The following is a 23,443-nucleotide window of genomic DNA, read 5'->3' as shown; positions in this document are numbered from 1 at the left end:
GTAGTATCACTATGGAATGTTTTTAGCTGTGTTGTGATTTCTAGTATTTTCCCTCCTGGGAACTCCACCTGTATACCTTTGATGCAGAGTATTCTATTGCCCTCTGGGATGCCAGTCAGACTTCAATTCAGCTGTCAAATCAATCAAAAAAAAAAAAAAAACAAAACAAAAAAAAGGAAAGAGCTAAATCAATAAAGTAGATCTTAGACATGGTATCTTTTACCACCTAGATGTCTATACTTTCTGAAAAAGCATGAAAATCAACTTTTAAGATGTTTCATAGGAAAGTCTGAGGAACAATGTGTATATGTGTTTATTTAAGTGTAAGTTAAACATAAGCTTTTAGGTCATCTGCAAGGACTTTTTACCATTAAGTGATAACAGTTTTCTTTTCTTTTTATTGTTACTGAAGTTATTTCTACAAATATGTAAATATATGATATACATATATATAATATAATGATATACAAATATCAGTTAGTTGAAGACATTTGGAAAGATTTAGAGAGGAAAAATTGGAAATAATTTTTCCAGGTTCTTCTCCACTAAGTATGGATTAGTTTTTAGCTGCCTCCCTTTCACTTTGTGGTTCATTAGTGTGTTTCCTGTATATTCTTTTTTTTTTAATTTTTTTAATGTTTATTTTTGACAGAAAGAGAGAGACAGAGCATGAGTGAGGGAGGGGCAGAGAGAGAGGGAGACACAGAATCTGAAACAGGCTCCAGGCTCCTAGCTGTCAGCACAGATGTGAAGCTCAAACTCACAGACCCCGAGATCATGACCTGAGCCAAAGTCCGATGCTCAACCGACTGACTCACCCAGGCGCCCCTCCCGTATATTCTAATTGTCTTAGAGATCCTTTTTATAGTCTTCATTTCTATAGACTTTTTCACTGTAAAATATAAAACATGATCATTATCTGCAACTTGGAACCTGAGAAATAAATACCTGTACCATATTCATGCATTTCTTTCCAAATCCAGTAAGCTAAGTGTGTTAAGTTAAATGGTATATTTCTAACTAAAAGAAGCATATTTTCTCATGGTGGATAGGGTTACCAGAGAAAATACAGGTGTTAAATTTGCATTTCAAATTACCAATGGACATTTTATTATTAGAAGTATTTTCAAATATTGCATGGGGCATATACTAAGAATTACTTGTTCTTATCTAACAATTCAAATTTAATGTTAGTATAAGTATGAACTTTGCAATATCTGAAACACACTTACAATAAAATTTCCAATAATGTTTTTTTCTGAAACACAAACAACTCGATATACATTATTTATATTTACTAAGTCTGACAACTTTAACTGTGGACAATTTGAGATGTGAATATCATATAAAATATATTTAAACACCTATAACTCTAATATGGAGACATGATTACTTGTAACATTTTAATGTCCTTCCTTACAGACTTTTTATATGAATATTTGACCAGAACCGAGCTCATAACACAAATTTTCATTTTAGAAAATAATGCAAAACTATTGTCACTGGGCTAAAATTTATAACATGAGTGGATTGAAGACACTTTGTTGAATGTATTGGTCTTTCCAACTTAGTAAAAAAAAATGAATATTCCTATGTCCTTTAAAGGGCAGAACATTGTAATATCAATATATTCAATATCAATATATTTATGCTAAGGAAGATTAAGAGCTATTTTGCTTAGTGATTCTTCCAGCATGGGCCACTGTAAAAATAATTGGGTTTTTCATAATTTGGAAAATGTTGGAGATCATTATTGTTTCAGCTATTAATGAAACAGCAAAACATTTAATTAAGCAGTAGAATGACAAAGCTGATACAGGAAGAAAAAAATCCTAGAAACTAAAAAGAAATGACTACCTAAGAGAGAAAGTTAAGAGAAGCAATAGAGAATAAAATTTCATCTTTGTGTGACAGAATCTAATGATACCTGACTTCTGATTCTAAACTAATTAACAAAATATTCAAAAATGTATTTTTAAATGATTTCTGTTTGTGAATTTTAATTTCCTTCCATCTCTGGTGAACCAGAATAATTCTAGTGTTGCTAAAAAGATAAATATTTGGTTGGTATGTTTTCCAAAGCTTTGCATATTGAAAGGGAATGATATTTTCATATTTGGCAATTATTAGATACATTATTTCTGAATTATAATTTATTCTTTCAAAATTTGAAAACACAAACCTATTGTCTTCTTAACACTGAAGGAAGCTTATGAACCCAGTTTTGGTACAGCCTTGTTTTCTATGCCCTAAATTTAACTTCTATTTTCTGTCTGCACATCAGCAGGCCTTTTTTCTTTTCCTTTTATTCAAACATTTACAATTTATTTCTCAAGTATTCCAAGATCCCTTCAATTTACATTCACAAGTTTACCTTTAGCTCAGTTTTCTTCTAATTGTTATTTGTTACATTTTAGATCTTTGTTTTTAATGGGATAAAACATAAGATCAACATTTTCTTTTTTTTTTTTTTTTTTTCAACGTTTATTTATTTTTGGGACAGAGAGAGACAGAGCATGAACGGGGGAGGGGCAGAGAGAGAGGGAGACACAGAATCGGAAACAGGCTCCAGGCTCTGAGCCATCAGCCCAGAGCCCGATGCGGGGCTCGAACTCCCGGACCGCGAGATCGTGACCTGGCTGAAGTCGGACGCTTAACCGACTGCGCCACCCAGGCGCCCCAAGATCAACATTTTCTGAATGTAAGATCAACATTCTCTTTCCTTCACGCTTGTTGTATTACTTTCATTTGCTTATCAACTGTCTTTTCTACTTTTTTATAATCCTTTTGAGACATGTTTTGCATACCATACAGTTCACTCATTTTAAACATACACTTCAGTGATATTTAATTAATTTGTTAAGTTCTATAATCATTACCATAAATCAGTTTTAGAACATTTTCATCATTCCATTGAGATTCCATTTACTGTTGACCTCTATTCTCCCCAACTCCTGGGCCTAAGAAACCACTAGGTTACTTTGTTCCTATAGATTTGCCTGTTTTGAACATGTCATGTAAGTGTTTCTAGTCTGTTATGGATTCTTTGTTTTCTTCCTTTCTATGTGAGTACTTCTGGTTTGTCTTCGAGATCAGTGACTCAGTCATTTACAGCTTCAAATCTATGCTCAACCTCTTCTAATACAAATTTTGATTTTGATATTGTACTTCACTACAAATCTTCCTTGAGCACACCCCTCCACATACACACACATTTTAATCTCATTCTGTTATCTTCTCATCTCCAGTAGTTAGCACTATGTGCCAGTTTTTAGGAGGTAGAAACAGGTTTATATCCCTATGAAAAGTAGCATCTATGAAGTAAAGAGAAACTTCCACTTTGGGTGAATGGTATAGTCCTTAGGCCTTTAAGAATGTAGCATGTAGGGACATAACAAAATGTCTTATGGATATAGTCTATATTCTTTCAGGTAGTACAGAGTTCATTAGAAAAATCCTTACAAGAATTAATTTGTATGGTAATGGCCCACTTTGTCATTTATTATGACTGGAATCAAGTAATTTAAACAGTCAGTAAGACTCAGTTAAAGATGTGTGCTCTAAGAGAGGAGCATAACTTAATGAGGTTCAAGTGTTGAGAAAGGAAGCAATGCTTTGCCTGGGCCAATTGCCATAATTCAACATGTATTGGTGGTTGATGGGGTGGATGGGCTTTCAAGAGGTTTAATTATGCCCTAAAATTCTATGCATGATTTTCTTTTTCTGGAGGCTATTTTAATGACCTACTTAAATAGAGTTAAACCCTGCCTTCCGATTTGTGAGAATTTCTGTCAGTCTTAAATTAATTTCTTAGTAATGGCATACAGTCATTTGAGTCATATAATTGTCTATATCAAATTTCTTTTTATCCTTTTCTTACATTACCTGGGTTCTGCTGTAAAACAATAAAAAAACTATTTTTTATTTCTCAGACTAAAAACACAGTTGGATATTTTATAGTCAGCTTTCATAAAGACAAAAGTACAATTGATATTCTTATATGTATATACAATTTCAATGATAAACAATTGTACTAAGGATAATGGTCCTCATAGAAATTTTATCATAAAAAGTAGAACTTTCCTTTCATAGTGTCGCTTTTCAGAATATCTGACCTATGAACTAAAGCAACATTTCTTTTTTTTTTCTAATTTTTTTTTCAATGTTTATTTGCTTTTGAGAGAGAGACAGAATGTGAGTGGGGAAGGGTCAGAGTGAGAGGGAGACACAGAATCCAAAGCAGGCTCCAGGCTCTGAGCTGTCAGCACAGAGCCCGATGTGGGGCTCAAACTCACTAACCGCGAGATTATGACCTCAGCTGAAGTGGGATGCTTAACCAACTGAGGAGCCCAGGCACCCCACCAAAGCAATATTTCTGACAAAATCTAGAAGCACTAGAACCTAAAATTAAAAAAAAAAAAAAAAAAAAAACTTAGGATTTCAGAATACAAAGCAAATAAATTAACAAAAACTCTCTTTAAATTATCAGGTTGCTTATGTATGTGTTGATGCAATCACAATATATTGTAAAAATGGTTCTGTCATTGTCTTGTTTAATCAGGTTGTAGTCTGAAAGCAGAAGCTGAATTCTGTATAAAATAATCATTAGTGTCTGTAGAATAGGCAAATGCTGGCAATGACCTTGATTCCCAGAGTAAGGGTACAAGGTTCACTGAGCAAAATATTGGTAATTAGTTCTGATTTTACTGTTGTTGAATGTGTTAATTATTTAATGAGTTTTCAAGTGCTTAACTATGTTTTTTCCCCCTCGATGAAAGATTTATACAAATGAGTAATCAACACAGTTTTATTTGCCCACTGAGGGAAAGAAAAAACACAAAAAATTTTAATAACTGTTTTAGTCAAAATTTTGAGAGAAATGTATCTCTTCTAAAACCCATTCCCTTATGTTCTTAGAGTAATTGAAATATTGATGGCAATTGAGAAAACTTAAAACACAATTCTCTTTAAGGAATATACATTTGTTTCTAAATTTGATAATTAAAGGAACTTAAAACAAGTACTTAGATTCTTTTCTGGTATTCTAAAACTCTGAAAATTATTCAACAGAAATGTAAACGTGTGTTAAAAGTCAACTTAAATGATTCAGCAGTTATAAACCATATTGCATCAAATTCCTCCAACATATATTCCAGATTCCAAATTGAGGTTTATAATAGTGACTAGAGTTATAGTCTAGAGTCACCTCAATATATTTACTGCAAACATTATGGAGAAAATTTATAGTAGCATAGAACAATCACAGTTTGAGTAACCTGAATTTTAGTATAGTTGGAGGCTGTTGAAATTGTGAATCTATCACTGAGTTTATCTTATCTACTACATGGGAGATGTGAAAGTAGAGGTAAGAATCAACTACGTTCATCATCATGAAGCAAAATAATAAATAAATAAATAAATAAATAAATAACCCACAAAGCAAAATACAAACAGTTTACAGACTTGTAATGTTTGACACATGGATTTCCAAATGTTTATCTATACCATGATCCCCTGTTCTCTTTTGTATCCACTGACACGCACTGAGGATGCACAAAGATATAATGGAAGCCATCAACATACAAATTATTTTTTGCAGTGTGACACAGTTTAAACAAATTTTGTCCTGGTATGATGAGAGGGGTATCCAATAAGGAAGGCTGAAAAGAAAACAGCCAGATTTGTTTTGCTTTATTTTTAAAAATTTTTTTTTCAACGTTTATTTATTTTTGGGATAGAGAGAGACAGAGCATGAACGGGGGAGGGGCAGAGAGAGAGGGAGACACAGAATCGGAAACAGGCTCCAGGCTCTGAGCCATCAGCCCAGAGCCTGACGCGGGGCTCGAACTCACAGACCGCGAGATCGTGACCTGGCTGAAGTCAGACGCTTAACCGACTGTGCCACCCAGGCACCCGTTTTGCTTTAGAGTCAGCTACTTCTAAATGTGTCATTTCAGGTTTAGATGCCTTGTGTCTACAAGAGTAGCACCAATATTCATTGCTTTTGCTCTCATGAATGAGAATGGTGGAAAATATTAGTTTTCCACTTTAGGGAAAGGAATGCTCTCTGCCTTTACTCACATTTCAGCTTCTGGCCAAGGAGGAGTTATTTCTTTCCAAACTTTAATAGATTACTTATTATTGTTTATCCCCATTCACAAGCCTTCATTGCATCCATATGAGCATATAATCAGAATTTTTAATGTAAAATATCATATTTTTAAAAAGATTGATAAATAGATTTAGTATCTGCTTAGGAATTGACGTAGTGATCTTTTTTTTTAAGAATTATTTGTCTCTCCTTCCACCAAGTTCTCATGTTGAACTTCCCCTCATTGTTTCTATGTGGGAAATATTTTACACAGAACTATGGTTTCCTTACTGATTAAGTGGCAACATCTCAAAACCACAAATCAATGTAAGACACAACCTGGAATTGATTAGTAAAAGAACAACATAGGTGATGAGAGGATATTAGTAGTCATAAACAAACTAAGAAAAGCACTCAAAGAAATCTCACCAAACTGAGCTGGGAAGCAGTAAGTCTCTCTGAAGAAAAGAAAGGAAAAAAAGAAAAAAAGAGAAGAAGAAATAAGTAGAACATAAAATCTCAGTGAAGGACATTGTACAGCCTGCATTTGGGAAACCAGATATCAGAAACCAACGTGAGCCTTTTAAACAGTATTGGGTCACTCCACAAAGTTCTTGTGTATTATTATTATTTTTTTATTTTTTTTTAATGTTTATTTATTTTTGAGACAGAGAGAGACAGAGCATGAATGGGGGAGGGTCAGAGAGAGGGAGACACAGAATCTGAAGCAGGCTCCAGGCTCTGAGCTGTCAGCACAGAGCCTGATGTGGGGCTCAAACTCACGGACCGTGAGATCATGACCTGAGCCGAAGTCGGATACTTAACCGACTGAGCCACCCAGGCGCCCCTCTTGTGTATTATTTTTATTAATTTTCTGCATGAGTTTATAAAAGTAAGTTAATCTAATTGTCTTTTTTACAAACTGTTTCTTATTTTATATTTTAAAAATATTTTATTTTGAATCAATAATCGTAAATAAGGTTTTGGGTATATTTTTAATAAAAAAGTACATTTTATCATGTAAAAATTTTTCTACTAAAATTAAGAGATGAAATAGATGATCTGAGCAAGGTGGATTTTTTATTCAGCAACTACTTGCTGTGACCTTTTTAGTTAAACGTGGAAAACCTAACTTCTCTTATATTGTTAAAAATAAAAATTCTATTTGAAATTTAAATAAAGGCATTGTCTGAGTCCAATTTTAGAATTGTGAAAGAGTTTGGTTAAAATTTATTATTCTGAAATATTTGTGCCTTTGTCCCAGTTGTTTATTAAAAATTATTTTTCGGGGCTCCTGGGTGGCTCAGTCGGTTAGGTGTCTGACTTTGGCTCAGGTCATGATCTCGCGGTTCGTGAGTTGAAGCCCCGCGTCGGGCTCTGTGCTGACAGCTCAGAGCCTGGAGCCTGTTTCAGATTCTGTGTCTCCCTCTCTCTTTCTGATCCTCCCCCGTTCATGCTCTGTCTCTCTCTGTCTCAAAAATAAATAAACGTTAAAAAAAATTAAAAATTATTTTTCATCACTAGGTGCATGACTAATACATATGTCATATTTTTAAAATAAAAGTAAATAGCATATGAACTAAAAAATGTTAAAAGGATAAGCCTATATTGAGGATCAGGATTCACGTTTATAATAAACAATTGTCATGGGGAAAAAAAAAAAAGAAACTGTCTAAATGTTATTTTAGAAGGTGCAACCTCTCAATGACAACTTTTCACTTCATACCTTTATTTTATTTTCCACCAGTGCTTGGTTAAGCTAGACTCTGAATGGGAGGTGACTGAAGAGGGAAAAGATAGGGGCAGAAAGACTTTAAAGTGATCTTCACCTGCTGGTGTTCACACACTTGTATAATCTTTCATCTTTGAGAACGGACAGGACCTACCTTACTTTTCAATGTCAAATACCACAAGGTGACAGGACTTTATTCCCATTATTGTTATTATATTATATTATATTATATTATATTATATTATATTATATTATATTATATTATATTATATTATATTAATTATATTATGTAAAACTCTGTCTTGCCAGCAGACTCAATCTAGAGACTGTCTCCTCCCTGTCTGGCTTTTAAGAAGCAAGCTTCTAGGAATCTTTTAGATACAAGGAACTGAATGAAGCCAATGACCACAGGAATAGGGAAATGGATGCTTTCCTAGTCCTGCCTCCACTGAAATATATTTGATATGTAACATAGTGTAAATTTAAGGTATACAAGATTTGATTTGATACACTTATATATCGTATTATGATTGTAATTGTATTCATAGGGAGTACCTTCATCATGTGATGTGATTTTTATTTTTTTTTTTTTGTGATTGGAAAAATTAAGATCTAGTCTCTTAGCAAGTTTGATGTTTAAACACAATATCGTTGTCCATATTCATTATACTGGGCTTTAGATCTCTAGGAGTTATTTACTACTCATTGCAAGTTGGCATCCTTAAACAAAATCTCTCCTATCTGCCACATCCCCCCTGCCCCTAGTAATCACCATTTTACTCTCTGTCTTTATGAGTTTGACATTTTAGATTTCACACATAAGTGATGTCATACGGTATTTGTCTTTGTGTGAAATCTCACTTAGCATAATGCCTTCAGGGTCCATCCATGTTGTTAAAAATGGCAGGATTTTATTCTGATGGCTGAATCATATTCCAGTGTGTGTTTGTGTGTGTGTGTGTGTGTGTGTGTGTGTGTGTGTGTGTGTGTGTGTATCTCCCATCTTCCTTATCCATTCATTTTCTGATGTTGCTTCCATATCTTAGCTATTTGTGAATAAAGCTTAAAACTGCAATAACATGGAGTACCTATATCTCTTCAATATCCTGTTTTCATTTCTTTTGGGTATAGACCCACAAATGGAATTATTAGATCCATAGTCCAGCCAATAGATGGGAACCCAGCACTAACTGATGCTCTGCAGCTATTTTTGCAACTGCTAAAATGTTACTGGATTTATGACCCTCAGAAAGTATAGGATAACACAAGTGTGTTATTTTAAGCTTCCAAGTTGTAGGTACCATTACACATTTGAGAAAACCAATACAAGCTCCTAGGACTGAGGAAGCTCTTCTCTTTGTTGTTATCACCACAATAAATCCTAAATATATAATTGTATATCACATATCTTCAGGGACTTTGAAAACTGAAAGGAGAAGAAGTAAAATTCAATTAATAGGAAAAACTAGCTCATGTTAATGGTAAAATGAGTTGCAGGATATTACTTATTCTTTGAAAGAAGCAAGCTGTTTCCTACATTCTGTAGGGAGTGATGATTTCATCATTTCTACATTTCCTTCTACATTTTCCTTTGGCCCTTCCACTGTCCCTGACACAGCTTCAAATTGATTATAGAAACTAGTTAATGATACAAGTGATTATTCACTTTGGTAACAAATTATCATGTCAAGTTGGCTTAAACTATGTGGTTTGTTGAAAACTTATGTCCACACAAAACCCTGAATGTAGATATTTATGGCAGCTTTATTTATAATTGCCCAAACTTGGAAGCAACCAAGATGCCCTTCAGTATATAAACGGATAAACTATAGGCCATCCAGACTATGGAATGTTATTGTGTTAATGAGTGCTAAAGGGAAATGAGCTATAAAGCCATGAAAAGACATGGAGGAAACATATTACTAAGTGAAAGAAGTCAATCTGGGAAGACTATATAATTCCAACTGTATGACATTCTGAAAAAGGCAAAACTATGGAAACAGTAAAAAGTTCAGTGGTTGCAGGGGATGAGGGCTTGGGAGGAATAAATAGGTGAGACACAGAGTATTTTAAGAGCTACGAAAATGCTTTTTGTGACACTATGATGGATACCTGTCATTATACATTTGTCGTCCAAACGTGCAATGAGCAACAAGAAAAGTAAACACGAAGGTAAACTAAGTATGAACTTTTAGTGATTTTGATGTGTCGATGGAGGTTTACATTGGTAAACTTTTGTAACAAATATATCATTTTGTTGAGTGATGCTAGTAATGGGGGAGGCTATGCGTGTGTAGAGGCAAAAATATATGTGGAATCTCTGTGCTTCCCCCACTCCTCAATTTTTCTGTGATCTAAAACAGCTTAAAAGACATAAAGTTTTAACAAGTGAATTTTTAAAAATTTGTGGATAATTCCTTTCTCTATCTTTTCTTTAATGTTTATTACTTTGTTTTTGAGAGAGAGAGACAGACAGAGCACAAGTGAGGGAGGGGAAGAGAAAGAGGGAGACAACAGAACCCAAAGCAGGCTTCAGGCTCTGAGCTGTCAGCACAGACAAAGCCCAGTGCAGGACTGGAACTCACAAGCTTTGAGATCATGACCTAAGCGAAAGTCAAATGCTTAACTGACTGAGCTACCCAGGCACCCCAATTCCTTTCTCTATCTTAAATCTTTATTCCTTATGTTTATATAGCAATATCTGTGGTAAAATAAAGTGGTCTGTAGAATTTATATATTTAAAACTAACAAAAATATTGGCAAATATTTTATTTTGAAAGTTTACAACATAAAGAATTGTAAAATTCCCTGTTATTACAATAATGTATAAGTCACTTTATATGGATCTAGCCATTTCTTTTTCCTTTGTGAAAATAGAATAATGTTTGCACATGAGTGTTTTCCTGCTGTGTTTGCAGTGAAAACAACAACATTTGAATTAATTAAAGCATGGGAGTTGTAAGGACACACCAAAAATCATTTTATTAATTCTGTTAGGAAGTCACTGGTGCCTGCTAGTGTTTTAAGGAGAGCAATATTTTTGTTCTTGTAGAAAATTGGTCATTAACATTGCTTTGTAAGTACATTAAATTGATTCTGTGCTATACTAGTATCTGCTCAACTATAAAAATAGACTTGTAATTTTGAAAAACATGATTTTAACTGAACTTCAATGCTTTGCAAAAGTGTTTCCAACAGTGTTTTATTTCTTGTAACCTGTTTCTAGTCTGAGTAGAGAAGCTGAATGCTGTATAAAATAATCATTAGTGCTTGTAGAATAAGCTAATGCAAACAATGACCTTGGTTCCCGTAAGTATTCAGGATTCACTGTGCAGAGATATTGGGTAATTAGTTCTGATTTTACTGTTGTTGAAAACGTTAATTATTTAATGAATTTGAAGTGCTGAAGTGTTTGCTTCTGACTTGAAAAAATAAACATACAGATGAATACCAGCACATGTATTTTAGAACTGGGGCAAAAGTTTAAAAAAAATATCCTGTATAAAAGTGTCTGTTATCCTATACGCAGCAGGTGCTCAGTAAATGCCATCCCTCTCACCTGTCTCTCTATATATGCACTCTTTAGTAATCAAAACTCAGGCTTAGACCAATGAATAGAAGCCAAAGTGATTGTCAAAACCTTATGGACAAATTAAATCATGCTTTTTGAAAATAAAGAAGTAGAGACAAACTATTTGGGTCCCATGTTGTATGGTGCTTGATTCTGTAAAACAAATCAACGTGACAGGTAAAGAATGAGGAAATCAGTTGAAGACACTGTCTTTAGTCAGAATAAGTATCATGCTACTTTCAGATTTCCTTTAATATAAAATATTGGGGCGCCTGGGTGGCGCAGTCGGTTAAGCGTCCGACTTCAGCCAGATCACGATCTCGCGGTCCGGGAGTTCGAGCCCCGCGTCAGGCTCTGGGCTGATGGCTCAGAGCCTGGAGCCTGTTTCCGATTCTGTGTCTCCCTCTCTCTCTGCCCCTCCCTCGTTCATGCTCTGTCTCTCTCTGTCCCAAAAATAAATAAACGTTGAAAAAAAATTTTTTTAAATAAAAAATAAAATAAAATAAAATATTAAATGTAAACAAATTGGAGTTTCCCATTTTAGGAGACAAAAAGTGAAGGTATTCTGTATAAAATAAGATAAATCTTGGAATACAAAACTCTGCTTTAACAGGGTATTGTATGGAAATGTTGAATCGCTATATTGTACACCTGAAACTAATATTACACTGTATGTTAGCTAACTGGAATTTAAATAAAAACTTTAAAAAATGCAAAAAAAAAATAAGTCAGGGGTTAAACAAAAACTTCTCTGCTTTATAAAATACAGACAGTCCCCAACTTATGATGGTTCTACTTAGAATTTTTTGACTTTATGATGGCACAAAAGCAATAGGCATTCAGTAGAAACCCTACTTCAGACTTTTAATTGTGATCTTTCCTGGGCTAGCAATATGTGGTATGATACATTCTCCTGGGATGCTGGACAGGGGTAGTGAGCCACAGTTCCCAGCAGCCACATGATCACCAGGGTGAATAAACAACACCCAACCATTGTGCACTCACACAACCATTCTGTTTTTTGTTTTTAGTAGAGTAATCACCAAATTATATGAGCTATTCAATACTTTATTATAAAATGTGCTTTGTGTTAGTGATTTGCCTAACTCTAGGCAAATGGTTAATGGGTTAATGGGAGTGTTCTGAGCATGTTTAAGTTAAGCCACGCTAAGGTATGATGTTCAGTAGGTAAGGTGTGTTAAATGCATTTTCAGTTTATGATATTTTCAACATACAGTGAGTTTGGGGGGTGGAAACCCACCATAAATAGAGGAAGATCTGTGTATTTAAGGAAGTTATCTACTCTAAATAGTAGAGTGCCCTGAAAACAGAATGCATCAAATAAGATAACACACTTCAGAATAAAAACAGTATAAGAAAAAGATAAATGGTAACAAAGAGGAAAAATTTCTCCCAATTTACTCTTTGTTTATTCTTCCCTAATAAGGGGATAATACCCGGGCCTCTGCACTACAAACTACTATAGTCTATTACAAAATAAACGAATATCATAAAAGCATTGATAAGTATTTTAGTCTGAAAAGAGAAAGAATGTTTATCCTTCAAAGAAAGGAATGGAAACATCATTCAACAGCTCACTGGAAGGTAAAATTGCCATCACTTAGAAAAATACCATGAAATATTTTTTTTTAAGAAAGGAAAGGAATGTCATGAACTAGAAAGAACAGGAATAAGATCTTTAAAGTTAAAAAAAATAGTTGAAGTAAGTTTAAATGTTTGAGTTAGAGAGTACAATCTTAAAAAGGGACAGTTCAGTCATAAATACTTTTCAGCATCATTGTGAATGTCAAGAAGATCATCTCTCTGTGCTATGATTGTGGTATGGTACACATTTTCCTTACAAAATAATTATTTTGGGCAAACATAAAAAAAGAAGAATTGATCTGAAAAGAAAGCCAAAAAGCAAGTCATAGTAAAAAAAGTAAATCACAGCAAATATAAAAGAGATAAAATGAAATCCGGCACTGAAAGCTGCAAATATATGTATTTTTCTCCTTTTTAATGAGTTATCAATAATGTGTAATAAAAGTCAAACATTTTACAGTATCTTGGTCTGAATTTATACGCTCCCATTTATGATTTGGTTTTGGAACTTTCATTCTTCTGCAATTATTAGAAAAATAATGTTTGCTGCGAATGCTCTTCCATCTAGAATATTTCTATGGCAATATAAACTCTTTAAATTGCATTCTCAAAGTAAAGATGTTTTCAAGGAACAAACAATATAAACTATTATGTTGCCAGTTTGTTACACTTTTTGTCTCCTGGAAACTTCTATGATAATGAATCTTTTTTCATAACTTCAGTGAAATTTGTGTTTATCCAATCCCACTTTATTCTATTTCTGATCAAATAAGTTCTAAATCCATTACACAAGGAACATCATTATAATGAATAGTGCACTAAACTGAAAGGATTTTAGGAGCCTAGGTAATGGCCAAGAATAACACTGCTTTTAAAAATCATTTAGATTGAAAATCACTGTCAAAAGTTATTCAGTAGAGAAAGTGCCTTCCTTTCTCAGACTTTCTTCATATCTTCCTAAGTTAAAAATAAAAAGGAGGCCGAAACCTTGATTGGGTATCTTAGCACAAATACAAAGAGGGCATAACCCCAACTACTTGTCACTGGAATGAGATTTGACCTATGTAGGTTCTAAATTTTCTCTTCTCCCAGGGGAGCCCATATTCTATAGACTAAGAAGAGAGAATCCTTGCTTCATGTTCCCCTCTTATATATTCTTTCTAAACAAGATCTGAACCTCTTCCAATAGCAAGCCATTTTGTCCCAGTTACAATGTTACCAGCTATTTAGAGCTGGCACCCACAAGGTGAGTAAGGCTGTGTGGTACAATGTGACTTATGGATTATCACTTCATGGGCTAAATATAGTTAGAGAGAAGGTTCTTCGTGAGACAATCTTTCTAACCAGCCTCTGTTCCCTCCATGTCCAGGCTGACTTATGCTCCAACTGTACCATGTTTTAGTTCCTTCATTTAGCCAAATGCTCTCAACCTTCTGCATTTTTTCACATACTTCTCCTTCTGGTGTCTGTTAATATGAATACTCCCAGAAAAGTTATTTGCCTCTCTCTCTGACTCTTTGCTCATCTGACTTATAAAAAGTTACTTTTAATACAAGTTATAGTCTTTAATACATGAAAGATATATGCGATATGTTATATTCTATTAAGCATTGCAATAATGAACTATCATCAATAAGGCAAGCAAATGGAGTTTTGTCACCCTAGCAGCAGCGATGTTTTCTCCAAAACATATACAGTATAACCAATTAACTTAAGGGGCGGGGGGATGGGAGGTGGGGGAAGATTTAAGATGGCCTTCAAGTATTAGAGTTTTAACCTAAGGCCATGAAATATGAGCAATGTTTGTTTAATTTCTTATTTTTCCTATACACTTTACTCTCATCAAATAAATTCCTCTAACACATTATATTAAGCTACCTATTCAGCAAATTGGGAGCCCAAATGAAAAATAAATTACCAATGTAAGGATGATGGTTTCATGAGTTGATTACTAATAAATACTTGAGAGTTTCCAAATTCTTAACTTATGACTAGATACTTCTAATCCTGAAAATTAATTCAATATTTGTGCCATGGGCAACACTTTCACAAATGATTACACATATTTATTTGGATAAATTCAATATAAAATATTGAATTATTACTATTTAAACCATTTTCTGTTTTTAAATAAAGAAAAAAGTTTGTTTTTCTTACAATACTTCATTTAAAAACATAAGAAAAACATGTCTGATATAATGGACAGCAGTCAATAATGAATTCTTGGTTTCAATGAGACAATTTTTCTACCTTTGATTTCAGTTGTAGAGGACAACTAATAGTTATGAATGGTAACATCTACAGCTCTTTGTTGCTCTGTAATGCAAATTAAAACTGAAACATTATAACACAGGCCTGAAAGCCTAATATTTGTGGAGCATGAATAATGATTACCTCAAGGAAAATGACTTTTTTCTACCCATTAGACTGTCATCATCATTTGCATATGTACATATACTGAGTTTGTCTTATCCTATATCAGTCTAATACCTGGGATAATATATACCTCTTTGAAGGAAAACCAAACATTATACATTTAAAAAAATTTTTTTCCTATCATTGATTGCTGACAAGGTTTGCAAAAGAAGCACAAAATCAGTGAAAACATTTGTTGGCAATTAAGTACAAAGTTATATGGTTCTTGATTTTTGGTGGGGAAGTGACAGCAATAACTATTATGAATCATGGTATAAAGAAAACTCAATAGTCACACTATTTCCCTACGGAATTAAGAAGCTAGCAAATCTTGGTTTGCAATGTGGTTGGATGCAAAGAGGGTATTTTAAAACCATAGTTTATTTTTACTTTTATTACTGAACTTATACCAAACATAGGCAGTTATTGTTGCTGCTGTTATTGTTTTAATTCTTATTCCAATTTTAGTCTCCCCTCAAGCTCACTAAGCTGCACTCAACCAGCTACATTTGAACCTCTTTTATCTTGACCGTTTGTAAAGTTTGTATGTTCAAAGTGGTTATTCCCAATTACTACATGGCCTTTTCATTTAAGTCAAATTAGGAAGATGATTCCCACTTCATTATTATGAATCTTCCTTTTCATCTTCTGTTCCTGTTAAGTGGACATTTTGAGGCAGAGTATATTGTCCTCTTTGAGCCAATAAAACATATATTCTTCTGTGTAAAGGGGTATTAAGAGAATGTGGGTATATCTTTTGAAACACATCTTTTAACACCTTGATTACTTTTAAAATATTTTGCTAAACATCACGAATATTACCAATACTAAAAAAAAAAAAATGACATCTGTCAGGTGATATCTCATTGTGGTTTTGATTTGTATTTCCCTGATGATGACTTAACTCAAATGAGGACTTTGAGAGACAAAACAGATGAACATAAGGGAAAGGAAACAGAAATAATATAAAAACAGGGAGGAGAACAAAACAGAAGAGACTCCTAAATATGGAGAACAAACTGAGGGTTACTGGAGGGGTTGTGGGAGGGAGGATGGGCTAAATGGGTAAGGGGCACTAAGGAGTCTACTCCTGAAATCATTGTTTCACTATATGCTAAATAATTTGGATGTAAATTTAAAAAAAATAAAAAATAAAATTAAAACAATGGCATCTGGAAAATGTCACTTATTTTCATTTCTTTAGGATGGAGTATAGTGATTAAATAGAGGGGCTTTGTAGCCTATTTATTTATTTTTTTAATGGTTCAAGTTTTTATTTAAATTCTAGTTAGTTAACAGATAGCATACTATTCATTTCAGGAATAGGATTTAGTGATTCATCACTTACATATAACACCCAGTGCTCATCACAAGTGTCTTCCTTTATAGTGACATACAGGGTAACTTGTTATAAAGTGAAACCAATGTCATTATTTTATAATAATCTGTATGGTTAAACCAATAATTATTCTTATGTAAATTATCTATGATTTTCATGTAATTATTTTCATTTTATTTATCTCAAAGCTTTATGAATACAGAAAATAGTACTTCTTTGCATTTTCTCATTATTTTTGTTAATCACCTTGTTCAAAAAGGTGCCTGTAGGTTTTTTGGCTCCTCACTTATGCAGGATGTTATCCGCATTTGTTGCCTTTTAAATAAATTTGGATTATTTTTCATCTTTATTTCAAATACTGATTCCTAAGACTTCATATGTTTTAAAAATTTATTGCTATATTTGGCTTACCATCCATGTATTCTAGATCTATTTTGTGTTATATTTAAACTAAATAAAAAAAGATTGAGTTTGCAACCTCAAAAAAATTCTTGTAACATCTGTTAGTAGATATTATGACTGAAATTCTATATTTGCAAACAAGAGTATTTGCAATCCAGGGACAAAGGAGATAAAACATATAATCATAATTATATTTAAATAGATGCATTATTATTATATAAAATGAGAAGAATATATCAGAGTGTAATAATATTTTGGAAATGACATTTTAAAAAAGATGTATGATGTGTAGTGCTATAGTTTCACACTTATTAAGCCAGTGTTTAGTTTAATTTCCCTACTGGTCTGCTGGTTTCCTTCCTTATTCAATACTGAGTTTACTGTATTCTCATGTGTAATACTTTCACTTGCACTTGAAGCTCTGAAGAAACGTATGCAATTTCCCCCTTTGGATTCTTCTAAGTCCCCCTGCCCTGCCTGGCCTTGGGGATTTAACTCTGGCATGAAAAGATATCTTATGTGTATAACTGTTTAATTGCTTTTCATAATGGCTTTTGCCAGGGTCTAAAATATTTAGTAGCAAAAACAATGCCTCTAACTGGTTTTGTACACTTCAAAGAAATATGCTAATCATTTACTACTTGAAAATCTACTATCCATAGTTATAATATTTCGGTGCATGTCTAACATGCTCTTTCTTTTCTTTTATAGCAGCCATATATATATATATATATATATATATATATATATATATATATATATATATAATCTCTCTTGAAATCAGCCTGCCCATTGAGGAGCTTTCTTTTTACCACATTATTGTACTAACAACATAGTATCAGAAAAACAAGGCATCTCTTGATGATATTTTCTTTAATTTTCTATGACCATAGATTTTTTTTAGGCAGATGTTTAAAATAAAAGATAAAATGCAAAGCAGCAAAGAATAATTGTTCCTTTTTGGTAACATTGCATGTTATTTTTTTTCAATATAAATGTCCCACAATAATCCTTCTCAAAAATACTAGGCATCCTGGGAGGGACATTCCAGTGACTGGTGGCATGGGAGGCATTTTCATTTAAATCTCATAAGATGGGGTATCTCAGTTAATATCTGCCTTGTATTTATATTTGCTGTAATTTGTAAAAAAAAAATAGATTCTAAGAAGCTGATAGTAACAAATATGATGAATCAGTACATAATATTGCCAGAGTTTAATTCTTGAGATCAAGGGTCAGAGAAAACTTATGCTCTCAAGCCTGCTCCTTTGTTCTGGGTACTACATAGAAAATAATCCCACTCTGGAGACTCCAGGACAAAGTAGAACACCTAGGTCTGGAGGACTGCTGTAGACAAAATATATCCCCATGTACATTCACTTGGGAAATAGCATGTGCAATTAGACATCCTCAGTAAAATCCATTACAAAATTCTTTTTTTAAAGCTTTTTCCTTATTTATTTAGAATGATAATTGTTTTTTTAAATATGAAATTTATTGTCAAATTGGTTTCCATAATAAAATTCTAATAGGCACAAGTAAATAGTTGTCCTCACAAATGACTAATAGGGTTAACAGATTTTGCACTTGAAACAATAGATAACGTCAGTCAGGAAAGGCCCAGGTATGCTATAGTAATAAACAAACACCAAACTTTATTTCCCTAAAACAACGAAGGCTCATTTCTTACTTATTCTATATGTCATTCACTCTAAATATTCATTCTCACTGTGGGTCCCAGGCTGTTGGAGGAGTCATAACAAGAATATATCCACTTGCTTTGATAACATTTAAATAGCAGAGGGTGCTGCAAAACTATTTAAATACTCAACCCAGAAGTGACACACTACACTTTCTCCTCATAACTCATGAAGTAAAATGGTCACATGCACCCTCCCTGACCAAAGCACAGGGGGACAGGGAATAAAAAGCTACCAGATGACAAGAAGACATAAATATCTAGCAAACAACAGTAATAAGTACCATAGTTGGCCAAGGCCTTTGTGTCCCTTATGACCATTTATTTTTAGTAAAAGAGAACTGCACTGTCTAAAGTGTTTTGCTAGCATCGCCTTTTAAGAGTGATTATGCTTATATTTTCTGTTTCTATAAAGGAATTCTTGTTACCATCAATGTCTCAAATATCAGGGAAACGTATTTGAATATTTTTATAGAGCTGTATTTTCTGCTTTGGATGAAGTAATTAAAGTGATTGGCTCACTTCTTTCCTTAGAAAGCCATCTTCTATTCCAATTCAACTGAACTATGCCAACTGTTGGATTTTAGATAGTCAGACCTTTGAAGAATTTTACCTTCAGACAGAGGGCAGGGAAAAGTGAATGATATCTAGATACCACTTGACACTGTATTTGAAAAGGAACAAAAAAAGAATAAAAATAATTTTAGATGTTTTCTGTCTCCTTCTATTTTGACATTTCTATCTTTTTTGGGGAAAAAAGACTAAATCAGAGCTTTGCAAAGAGAAATGAGAAATACTTGACTTTGATTTTGGTAGGATCATATAGGAATTGCAATGAAAGCAGAATTACTTTTGTAATGTGAAGGATTTATGCCCAAGCCTGAATCAAATTAGTTATACACTCTGAGACAATTATTTCTTCTTCCAGCATAGGGGTTGGCAAACTATGACCTGTGGGCAAAATTCAACTTGCTATTTATTTTGTATGATCCACAAGCTGTATTTTATATTTTTAAATGATTGAAAAATATTTAAAATATACTATTTTCTGACCCATGAAAAATATATGAAGTTTAACTCTCAGTGTCTATAAATAGAATTTTGGAACACTGTAAAACTAATTTATTTACATATTGTTTATGACTGCTTTTATACTTCATTGACAGAGCTAAATAGTTGCAACAGACACTATATTATTGCAGACTCCAAAGACTAGGTGATTTTTCCACATGAAAACCGAACAAATGAGACTCTGAGTTTGGGGACAGCAAACACAATATAGCATAGAGATAAGATATCAGACTGAAAATGTGGGGCAAAATAGTTCCAAAGACTAGGTTTTACAGAGATGATGGAAGATTTTGCTCTGATGAAATGAAAACGAACTGCTTTCTACAAGGAAGCATGTGAAAATAAAAAGGGACAATTTTTATCTCATAAAATAAAATATTCTAAGATTAATGGAAACATTGAAAGACCAAGCAAAGAAATTCTTTCAGAAAACACATGAAAATTCAAAAACATGGAGAATGGAATAAAAAAACAAGAAAATAGAAGGGTAAATACTGGAGATCTAACTTCCATCTAATAAGAATTCCATAAAAAAGGCAACAGAGGTAAAGTGTAGCAGGGAATTTTAAAAGCGGCATTTTTTGAAAAAGCCAATGTTTCATAATTGAAGTATAGGGCCTCTGTATTGAAAGCCACATACTTACTTTGAAACTTAAGCACAAAGACAGGACCTTAAAGTCTTCCATAGAGAAAAAAGTGATATGTACAGTCATTGGACCGTTCAACAACAACACAGAAAATTGTTCTCTTTCTTGTTCATTTAGCTCTAGTCACACTAGCCTCCTCTCTCTTTCTTGAATGCACCAAGTCTCTGCATTTTTTTTTCCCCTGTCTATAATGCCTTTTCCATAGATACTTACATGGCTTGCTTCCTCAATATATTCAGGAATTTATCCTAGTTTTGCCAAGAGAGGATGACAGATCCACAGTCACTTCAATGTGTGATGGACAATGTCCAGTGAACAATACAAATTCTGTTCATGAAACAAAATAAGAAAATTTAATCCACCATAAAAAGAAGTCTGTCAATAGAGAAAAATACAAGATAGTCAAATTTTGAGATTGGTAGACAAAAAAAAAAAAAAAAAAAGACAACCATAATAAGTAGTTTAAGGAGTTAAAGGAAAATATGTTTATAAGGTGTATATGGATATGATTATTGACAGAGAAATTAAAATTATGAAGAAAACAATAAAAAGTAAAATTTGTTGGTTGAACTTTATAGAATATTGGGGACAGGAAAAATGGGGTCAATTTTTATAGGGTAGATTAATAGAAATTATTCAATCTAAACAACCACAGGAATAAATATTGAAAACTAAAATAAACAGGGTTCAATGACCTCTGGAACAATATTGTTTGGCTTAGCATACACATAATTAGAGTCCCAGAAGTAGATTAAAGGACATTACAAAAAATAATTGAGAATAAAATGGCTGAAAAATTTTTTTAAACTGAGGGGAAATATCAACTTATGATCCAAGAATCTCTAACAAACATCTTAAACCCAGAGAAAATAGTACCTAGGCAAACTGTATTTTAATTGCTGAAAAGTAGGGGTACCTGGGTGGCTCAGTCGATTGAGTGTCTGACTTCAGCTCAGGTCATGATCCAACAGCTTGTGAGTTCGAGCCCCATGTCAGGCTCTGTGCTGGACAGCTCAGAGCCTGGGGCCTGCTTCGGATTCTAGTCTCCCTCTCTCTCTGCCTCTCCCCAACTTGTGATCTGTCTCTGTCTCTCTCAAAAATAAAGAAAATTTAAAAAAAAAGTAATAAATTGCTGAAAAGTAAATAGAATAAAAAATTCTTCAAAGCATCCAGAAATAAATGGTACGTTACAGATAAGAAAACAACTGTGCAAAAGATAACAGACTTGTGTTTAAATAATAACCACTTAATAATTTGGACTTAATAATTATATTATGTAAAATAATGACATTGTTCTTAGGAAATACACACTGAAGGTATAAGTGATACGATGTCTGTAACTTTTAAATGGTTTAGAAAAAATATGTCGATATATACATGTGGGTTTATAAGAATCCTGTTATTCTTACTAAAACATTGCTTTAGGGGCGCCTGGGTGGCGCAGTCGGTTAAGCGTCCGGCTTCAGCCAGGTCACGATCTCGCGGTCCGTGAGTTCGAGCCCCGCGTCAGGCTCTGGGCTGATGGCTCGGAGCCTGGAGCCTGTTTCCGATTCTGTGTCTCCCTCTCTCTCTGCCCCTCCCCCGTTCATGCTCTGTCTCTCTCTGTCCCAAAAATAAATAAACGTTGAAAAAAAAATTTTTTTTAAATAAAAAAAAAAAAATAAATAAAAAATAAAACATTGCTTTAAGTTTGAAATTCATAAAAATATACAAGACATAAAAAGAGTGCAAGAGCTGAATGTATAACTACGTGTGTATTACAATTTTTTTAATGTTTATGTATTTTTGAGGAGAGAGAGCGCCAGTAGGGGAGAGGCAGAAAGAGACAGAATCCAAAGCAGGCTCTAGGCTCTGAGCTGTTAGCACAGAGCCCGATGTGGGGCTCGAACTCACAAACTGTGAGACCATAACCTGAGCTGAAGTACCATGCTAAACCAATTGAGCCCTCCAGGCGCCCCTGTGTGTATTAGAAAAGATTGATTTAAACATTTAATTTGGAATGGTGAAAAACATTCAAACTTCTGGTAGAGTAAGCAGCCTCTGCTTGACTTAAATGTTGACATATAAAAATATGTGCCCATGTAGCTAGATTTTTAAATTTTTTTTTCTGGATAAACTGAAAATTCAGAATTTTATGTGAAATTTTATAATTTCACATGTCAGTACAAAGTAAAAAGTTTATACTGCATATTTTAAGCCGTGAATTTGTAATCTCACTATTAATACACAAGAAAATACTTGTGATGTTGCTTTGTACGTTTATAAAATAATATAAAATTTTAGGTAAGATTGATTTTTCAATAATATGAACACTTTAATGTGGACACTTTAGGTCTTGACCTATTTCTGTACTTTTTAATACCAATTATACTTTTGATATTGTTTCTGAATTGTATCTCTATTTAAAAATTATTTTACATGCTTATTATTGTCTTTGTTTAATACTTGAGTTAGTGAAAATAATGGCTAAGATTTTCTAAATTCTGTGTTTCTAGTATTTTCACATTAATTTTTTATATTTTAGCTTTATAAATGTTATGAATTTACTATTTTAAAGTATGTATATACCAAATTCCTTCTATTCTTTTTAATTCTCAGAATAATGAAGGTAGTAAGGGTTAGGGTGAGGAACAGGGCTTTACTGCCAGGGATTATATTTAGGATTTTGCATATAGTACTACAGTGACCACAGAAACTAAAGACTGGAGCAAAACCATAATAACTTCAGAAGTCCAATCAAGTCTGAGGACAGGGTTAATGAATAGTGGAAAGTCACCATAACTGAATGGAAGCAAAGTTACTGTTAAAATCGGTTTATAGAGTCAGGTTTATGGCCTAGAAAACAAAACAGTATACAAATAGGGCAGTGTG

The sequence above is a fragment of the Puma concolor genome, chromosome B1 (assembly GCF_028749965.1).
Source record: "Puma concolor isolate L17-30 chromosome B1, mPumCon1.1.hap2, whole genome shotgun sequence".
In the NCBI taxonomy this organism is placed as follows: domain Eukaryota; kingdom Metazoa; phylum Chordata; class Mammalia; order Carnivora; family Felidae; genus Puma; species Puma concolor.
This window is presented reverse-complemented; position numbering follows the sequence as displayed.